General features: G+C 43.9%; 1 long non-coding RNA gene across 1 annotated transcript; it reads left to right on the top strand.

Annotated features, from left to right (window-relative positions):
- Positions 1-7,924, top strand: LOC125612617. Its single transcript, XR_007343093.1, has 3 exons — positions 1-309; positions 6,948-7,080; positions 7,415-7,924. It is a non-coding gene; the product is annotated as an uncharacterized LOC125612617 (long non-coding RNA).
- Positions 7,925-9,034: the final 1,110 nt, after the last annotated feature.

Here is a 9,034-nt window from a genome sequence, read left to right on the forward strand (position 1 = left end):
TGGGTCAGTGTCACCTCTACTTGTTGGCCAAGCAGAGGGGAGGATCTATAGCAGTGTTTTTTCCTGGTTCCCAGGACTCCACATTTGGGATCCAGGCTGGGGGCAGTAACCCAGCCAAAAGGGAGTTGTCTGGATAGCTTAGTGGGTTGTGTGCTTTCCAAGCGACCTTTGGAAGTTTGACTGAAAGTGGTAGAAACAAGACCAGTTGGAGAAGTAGGATGGGCCAGTCCTGCCCCGTCCACAGTCCCTGAACTGCTAAATCAATACGAACAGGAAACGCAGCTCCATGTCGAGGGAAAGAGCTTTACTGTAAGTGACTGGTTTATAGATTTTTTCTGGGGGCCACCAATGAAAATAAAGTACCATGAAGTCTTTTATGGGTCCATTTGGTTCTGTTCAACTCTATAAAAACTAAAAAAGAATCCTCATTATCCTAAGGCTAGTGCTTTTAGGGTACATGCAGCAATCATATGCTTTGGGATTTGGGGAGCAACCCAAATTCATTATTATTCACGGTTTAATTATTTTATTTATCTTAATGCACAATAAAAACTTCTCACCCAATTTCAAGTCTTTTTTCTTATACTGTTCCTGCTCATGTCCTCTTCCTCAGATATTCTGGACAGAGATAAGCATCGTTTTAGGCCCTCCCCCTACTTTTTTGCAGAAATGGAACATGTTATACACATTTTCTGCATGGTCTATGTGTATACATATGTGTATAAACACACACACACACACAGAGTCTATCGTGTTTATTCTCTATATTTTCTTTTGGGTTACAATTCCTTTTCATACTGTTTTGCAGAAGTTCTTTGTGTATAAATAAGTAAGATTTTTTTCCTTTAACAGAAAGATGACTTGTTAAATGTAAAATTAAGGGGCTGGGGTTGTAGCTCAGTGGTAGAATACTTGCCTAGCACATGTGAGGTACTGGGTTTGATCCTTAGTACCACATAAAAATAAACAAAGGTACTGTATCCATCTACAACTAAAATAAATTTTTAAATGTAAAATTAAATGTGATTTAGTGTCTGTAACTGTGATCTTCATATGAGAAGACTCACACATCAGTCAACAATCCATTCTTAGAGCATGGTTCCCAATCCATATATACATGTGTATACATGTGTATAATAAATACATATGAGTGGTGAATAAACACACCAGAGGTCTTTCCATATACCCCCTCTTTTTTAGCAGAGACACTGAAGAGTATTAACTGGCCATGGTTATTCAACCAGCCTTCTGGTTACAGACATTCCTTTCTTTCCAATCTTTTGCAATTGTAAACAATATTGCGGTCAATTATACCTTTTTGTGTATATATGAGAGTTTATGGAATTAAATTTATAGAAGTGGAATTGCTAGGTGAAAAGAAAATGACACATTAAAATTGGATAGGGATTGCTAAATTGTCCTCCAGAGAGTTTGCATCAGTATGTAATCCTACCTGGTTGCCCTATCCATTTATTAGTATAGCACATTATCAGGTATTTTCATCTTGATTTGTTCAACTGCTTTAGTTTTAATTTTTATATTCCTCATTCAGATTGTTAGCACTTTTAAATATGTTTAAAAGCCATTTGCATTTACTGTTCTTTAAATAAACTCAGTATTTTCCAATTTTATTTTGGATTGTGATTCTCTTACATGCTGATTTGTAGAAGGTTTTATGCATTAATAAATGAACTTTTTTCTTTTAAAGATGACTTGTTAAATGTAAAATAAATGTGATTTATTGTCTATAACTGGGCATGATTCTTCATATGAGAAAACTCACAAATCAGAAAAATAAATCTATTCTTAGAGCATGTTCCCAGATTTTTTATTTGGAAAACATGATCGTTGGAAGCATTTTGAAGTTATTACAAAACTATGCAATCCATGGCAGCATTTTATATTTGTAAATTAAGGTGACTTAAAATATTTTATTGTTTACAAAACTATAAAATTACAAAACTATAAAATTAAGGCGACTTAAAGCATTTTTATAGTTTATAAAACTGTAAAAGTAATATATGCATACTCATCTGTTTAAAAAGTCCAATATACCTAAGTCTATAAATTATAAAGTATGCATTATCCCTCTCCCTACAAAGGTAGAACCACTGTTAACTGTTTGGTGTGTGGTTCTCCCATTTTTTTTCTATACATCTGGAAATATATATTTAATGAGTTTTTTTCTCCAGCAAAGTGGAATTTAAATGCTATTCTGCAACTTCCTTTGTTTCAGTTAAGGATTTATTCTGGATGTTGATACATTTGCAATCTTTTACAATCTGGTTTTTTTTTTTTCTTTTTTTTTTTTGTGTGTGCTAAAGATTGGACCCAGGGGTGCTTTATACTGAGCTACATCCCCAGATCTTTTTTTATTTTTTATTTTGAGGCAGGGTCTCACTAAGTTGTTTATAACCTCACTAAATTTGCTGAGGCTGACCGTGAATTTACAATCCTCTTGCCTCAGCCTCCCAAATTGCTGGGATTACAGGTGTGCAATGCTGTGCCCAGCTGCAATCTGGTTTTTCAATCTGTAAATTGATAACATATCACCTTAGGCCATGGTAGGACCTGGTAATGGCTCCCTTTGTGCAAAATAAAACCCAATTAATGTGCTTGAACAGATGTGGCTTTTGGAAATGTAGCAAACAGCCCACTATGTGCAGTTCATTTCTCTCATACTTTGATGTCGGCACTTGGGGAATTTTATACAGAATATTGAGGGGCGTAGACTCAAAGGAACCAATTTTAATCACAAGATGCACCAAAATATCTCTTTATTTTGATTTTTCAGAAAATTTGGCTCCTTATCTCGTTTAGGACTTTTCCTTTTTTCTTTTAGATGCACTTGAGGTACAAATCCTTGAAGTTGACAAGGAGAAGGAACAGGGTCAGAATGGAGGGTGCGCAGGAGTGGGAGTGGGCACAGAGCCAGGGCCTGTCAGTTTCACATGCCAGTGCAGCCCCAGCCCCAGCCTCCCACAGGAGCCTGCAGGGAGGCAGACCTCTTTGCTCAGGTGAGACTGATGTTCAGCTCCATCCAAGAACTAAGCCTGGCCCTGCCGTGCCCTATGGATAGAGAGTGCTCTGGGGCCCCATTAAGGGGCACTTCAGGACCCAACTCAGGGGGCTTCCATTTCCCAGGTCTTGCGTCCTGCCTGGACTTTCCCAGAGAAAGAGATCCTTTTTCCTCTGACAAAGGCACTTTTTGCTGGGCCAAGCCCCTGGGGGCCCCATCTGCCTAAGGGAGGGCCCTCTTTCAAGTTAGCCCAAAGGCTCTGTGAAGACTCTCCAAGCCCTGGCAAGTCTTGCCTGGAGCTGTTTGAGGAAGCTCTGGATTGGGTTTGCCCCTGGAAGCCTTGACCCAGGGGGTCGGGTCTTCTCCAACATCCTACAGGGCCACCCTCGAGCAGCCCTCCTGGGCTTGGGAACAAGCTGAGTTCTAGGAGGGTGGCTGGATAGCAGTTTTCTTCAATAGAATCCATTCTGTGTTCATTCAACAAATATTTGAGGCTCTACCCTCGGCCAAGGCCTGTTCTAGCTCTGGAAATATGCAGAACAGGACAGACAAGGTCCCTGCCTTTGTGAAGCTGGCATTCTGGTGGGGGAAGCCAGATAAGGAACAAGTAAAATAAGTAAACAAGGCCATTTTTTCTGAGAGTGCTATGAGGAAAATAAAACTCACAGGGGCCCTCGGGAGCGAGGGGGGAGGGGCGGCTAGTGTGTGGCACAGTACCTGAGAGGAGCTTTTTCTGAGAAGGTGACACTCAAATGACAGGAAGGAAGGAGCCATGCCAACCACTTCGGAGCGTGAGAAGAGCGAAGTGCAGCACCTGCCTGGGACTCGCTCTGCTTGGCAAAAGGCATAGTGGGGAGCCAGGGAGAAGGCGAGTTGGAGGAGAGATGAGGGCCAAGTTGTGCAGGGCCCTGAGGCCTGGCGAATCTACCTGGATTTCTTCCACATCCATGGGTGGTCAGGGGAGGGTTTAAGTAGACAGGTGGTGTGACCCAAGTGCACCGTTCAAAGAATACTAGGGGTGCTCCATAGGGACAGTTGGGGTGGGGGCAAGGAGTTGAGGAAAGCAGCAGGGACACCAGTTAAGAGACTGTGGCAGTGGTCCAAGGATGGTGGCTACAATCTCTCAATGGCAAGATGGAGAAGAGGGACGAACTGGGGATGCAGGTATAAGGGTCTCTCCCACTGCCAGGTCCTTCAACAGAAGCAGGGACCTTGAGACACAGCAGGGGTAGGAGGATCACTGCTCTCCTGCTTGCACTGAGTGAGCACAGGCTCACGGGGGGGGGCTGGGACTCCACCTGGGGTGTGCCCAGTTTCAGACATAAGAGCCCCACATTAGAGGGCCTCATTCACACCCTCCTCTGGTGCTCCTTCCCTTGGAGTAAGAACTTCCCATCCAAAAAGCTCATGAGCATCTCCCTGGGTCTCTTCACTAGGTGTTGGCCTGCGTGCACATCTCTAGGCCCAAGGGGAGGCAGGTGACAATTTTCAAGAGGTATGCGCAGCATTTGAGCACTGTGCTGAGCACCCACACCTGCCTGACCAAGGATCTAAGGACCCTCCTGGAGGGAAGTGGGACAGGGAACGAGAAGGGTGAGGGTGGCTGGTTCTCCCTACATCATAATGTTCTAGAGTCAAATTCAAAATTTAAATCTGGTCTTCTAGGACATTCTGAAGATGTATTTGTTAAGGCAGAACATATTTTATCTAACAGTTTCTTAGTTTGATTGGTAACTTTTAATATTCAAACAGATGGGATGGGGGCTGCCGTTTGTATTCTAGTCCTGGATCCTTCCACAGGGTGGCAGGGACCTGCCCACGTCAACTGCTTATTTCCCAAATGCTAGATGGGGAGCTCTGGGGCCCATCATCTACCCAAGGAGTTTTCCACCAAAATATAGCAAAGAGCTTTCTCCAATTTGCTAAACAAAATTAACAAAAATGGATAAGAATGTTCTGAATTTTAACTTTTTATATTTATTTTTTAGTTGTAGATAAACACAAGACCTTTTTCTTATTTTTATGTGGTGTTGAGCATCAAATCTGGTGCCTCATACGTGCAAGGCAGGGGCTCCACCATTGAGCTACAACCTCAGCCCCTGAATTTAAACTTTGAATTTTCTTTTTCTAGGATCTTTGGTGCCTGCTGCTGCTTCTCCGATTGCAGGCACACGCAAATAAAATAGATAAATGGCAATCAAGGAAAGAAATCACATGTTATAGTAGAGGAATATTGACAGAAAGCTGGAAACAACAGATTCTTATGAATTCGACAGTGAGGATTTTTTTAATACACGCTCACAGTTGTGATTTTAGATGGTATCCATACAATACAGTTATGTTTCCTAACAGCTAAATGATTTCTAGCTCATGCTGATGAAATAATGATGCCTTAGAACATTCTGCAGAGAGTGCCATGATTTCTAGGTGAACGATGATGTTGAGAGCCCTGGTTTAATATACCTCCAGACATTTGATAACTGTGTTGCAATGAGTTCCTTAATATGCAAAGGCTCTGGGAAAAGTAGAACCTTAAAAGTGTGCTTCTGGATGGTAAGAAAAATGCAACAAGCCCTTATTATCAAGCAAGCATCCACAGCATACTAAGAACTGGCCTCAGCATATACATTCTCCCTAATCCCTCTAGCAGCCCTACAATGAATTATTGTCCCCAATTTATAGAAAACAGAGACTCTGGGAAATTCAGCAACTTGTCCAAGCCCACCCAGCAAGTAACTGATGAGGTAGGGGTTTTAATGGGTCTGAAGAGTCCCCCACACCAGTGGGCCTGCCAGTGAGATGTGTAACTTAATGGGAGACTAGGAGAGGTTCTCCAAGAGAAGAGAATCTGTTGATTAGAAACATTAGTCTTCTGACTGTTTGTCCATTGGGTTTGTGTGCTTTTCCTGTTGATACCTACAGCAAAAAATGCCTTAGTATAAAATTCATTTGAGAATGCATTTGTAATAAAAAGTAACTGGTATTTGGTTTGTTGGTTTGTTTGTTTTGTGCATGTGTGTGTGTTGATTTTTTTTTGGTTTACTTTTTAAGAATGTCTTTTAAGAGTATGTTATTGAATCACTGCAACTGCATTAGATGTACCCTGTTAAATAATCCTGGCTCCTAACCAGAGCTCAGCTGTGCCTGAAAATGGTGGTTCTGACCTTTTACCTTAATTGCTCCTGCTTTGGAGTGATGGATCTTACATCCGCACCCCAGCTTTAGATAAAGTTAGAAAATTACATCAGAAGGATTAGTGCCATTTTTCCTCTTCAGAATTCAACTGATTTTCAAACTTACGTATAAAGGGGTTTTTTGTGCATCATACTAGGAAGGTTAAACCAAAGTAAAATAAAAAAATTACTAGGGCTGCTCTGTTTGTTTTCCCAAAATGGTTAACTTTGCAAATGCCTCTAGAACCTGGCTTCATTCTGCAGAACTCGAAACTCAGAACCACTGTGCATAGAGGATTCCCTTTTTCCTCTTCCCTGCTCCCCACCCAGCCTGTCCTACCTCCCTAGCAGAGAGCCTCCCTTTCTGACCTATAAGGAGCACAGGGTGCCCTTATTAACTGCATCTTCATTTCTGTTGCTGGCTGCCTCCTCTGTAAAGCCAGAATCAGAGCATGCCTCTTCTCTCCCTGGCCCCTATGTGACAGAAGCCAGGCCAGAGGTAGCTGGCAGCCTGTCAAAACTGGGGTCCCCATTGTACATCATCAGCTTCCTGCTCTGCACAGTGAGGCAAGCCAATTTGAGAGCCTTCCCTTGACTCTCTCTATAGAGACCACTAAGTTCCCAGATCTTAAAGATGGGCAGACAGGGGACTTACAAGTTTCTCTTGTTACTAGATTTGTCACCACTGAGGGTAAAACAAGGAGCCTTTTCTCTCCCAGGAGATTCCCCTTCATTCCCATTTCTCATACTGACAGACAACCAATGGCTGAGTCCCCCTTACTTCATGGGCACCTCCCTTGTCAAGAGGCTCCAACCCAGGCAGCTCACCCAGATTTCCCACCAGCTCCTGCTTCAGGATTTGACAGCTCCAGGACACTTATTCCACAGGTAACTCCTAACAGCCCCTCACCTCTGAGAATTTGTCCAGCCCACCCAGGGACCCACTACTTGCCCTCTAGACTACTTCCTCCTCATCCCAAAGTACTCTGTTAAACTGCAAAGGAAAAGCAGGGGACGGCAGGTGGATCTTGGTAAGTGCCCCTGGGCCAAGTCCTTCCTCCAGAACCACAAAGCAGACAGGTAGTGACTTGCAGGTAAGTCCCCAGTGACCTCCCAGGGGCTTAAGGAGGATATCATATATGTCAGGAGAGGTTACCCCAGCCAGTACAGGCATTCAGTCCTGACATCTTGTTCAAATCCGTCCTGTCCTCTGACCCTACAGGGTGTGCCTGTGTCTCATCGACCAACTCCCACTTCCCCCACTCTTGCCAGAGTATAGCCTCTCAGGAAAACCAAATGGGACAGAGAATCTCCCCTGCTACACACCAGAGGACAAATGCCTGTAAGGTAAGGCATTTTCCTTCACCTGAATGGCCTTGGCCATCAACCCAGCCCTGTCTGTGGATCCAGCCTTATCTGAGCCCCTCCCCAGCTCGCCCTATACCCCAGCCAGTCAAACATCATGTCCTTTGTTACCAGGGCAGGCCATGCACTCAGCCTCTTCACCTTTGCACCTGCTGTTCCCCCCTCCTAGAAAGGCCTTTTTTCCTTATCCTTCTGGCAAATTTCTGCTCATTTCTCAAGGTACAGCTCAAAGGTCCACTCTGGAATGAAGCACTCACCTCCTGTTTTAGTCTGCTCAGGCTGCCCCGATCGGATCCCACAGACTGGGTGGCATAAACAACAGACATTTGCTTTTCACAACCCTGGAGGTTGGAAGTCTGAGAACATGGATGGGGTTCTGGTGAGGGCTCTCTTCCTGCCTTGCAGATGGCCACCTTCTCTGTGTGTGCTCCCATCGTCTTCCTCTTCTTATGAGGTCACCAATTGTATCTGATTGGATCTCATTTAACCTTAACTCCCTCCTAAAAGCCCTATATCCAAACACCATCATGTTGGGGATTAGGGCTTCAGTTTTTGAATTTTGAAGGGACACAATTCAGTCCACTGTACCTCTCCAAACACAGTGGCTTTTATCAGGGCAGGATGTCTCTTGATCACAGCACATCTACCCTTAATCCCCACCCATGTCTCTAAGGAATGGGATGAATTCGTGGGTAAGGCCCTGCCCCTGCTGTTTTGGTGCCAATTTCCTCTGTGAAGAGACCCTTTCTTCTCAGATGACTCTATGTACGACCTGTCTGTCTCCCTGCCTGTGTTGTGTACCCTCCGAGAGCAAGAGCCACTTCTCACTCATCTGGGAACTCAGTAACTTGTCAGGGCAGGCCTGGGCAGGTGAATTCTGGTTCCACTGTTGAAGTACCTGCAGCCCTTGGGTAGGAGCCCCTCTTCCTGCCTCCCTCACCCACACATTCAGCAGACCCTTCCTTATTGGAGAAGGCCTTATTCCTATGCTGCCCAATCTTTTGGTCCTAAGAGAATTCCCTCTCCCTGCCCAGGTGTCATCTTTCTCTCTGTGTCTCTCTATGCTAGGAAAGGGCCACTTTCTTCAATGTTTTCTTTGTTCCTACACTGGGAAAAGACATTATTTTCAGCACTGTAGGAAAACTGAAAATCCCTCTTGGCCTTTTGAATTTCCCTCTAGGTCTCCTTCCACAGGTGCATGGAATATTAATGGGTCCGCTTCTGGCCCAGAGAGAGCACTCCTCAGCTTATAGTAGGTTATTTATGTAATATATCTGCTTTTTTGACTCCCTCAGTCCAAAAGCATCAAACTAAAAATAACTTGTTTATGAGCTTTGGACCAAAAACGAAGCAGTTGGACCATTAATCACTGGAACTCTATTGAATAGGAACTTGATTAAAGCATAGGATGCATTCCCCAGACAAAGCTGGTTCTGTGACCACAGTGTTAGCTCAGGCCTCCCCAGCCTGTTTTTTT

This window comes from Marmota marmota, unplaced genomic scaffold (assembly GCF_001458135.2).
Source record: "Marmota marmota marmota unplaced genomic scaffold, marMar, whole genome shotgun sequence".
NCBI classification, from domain to species: domain Eukaryota; kingdom Metazoa; phylum Chordata; class Mammalia; order Rodentia; family Sciuridae; genus Marmota; species Marmota marmota.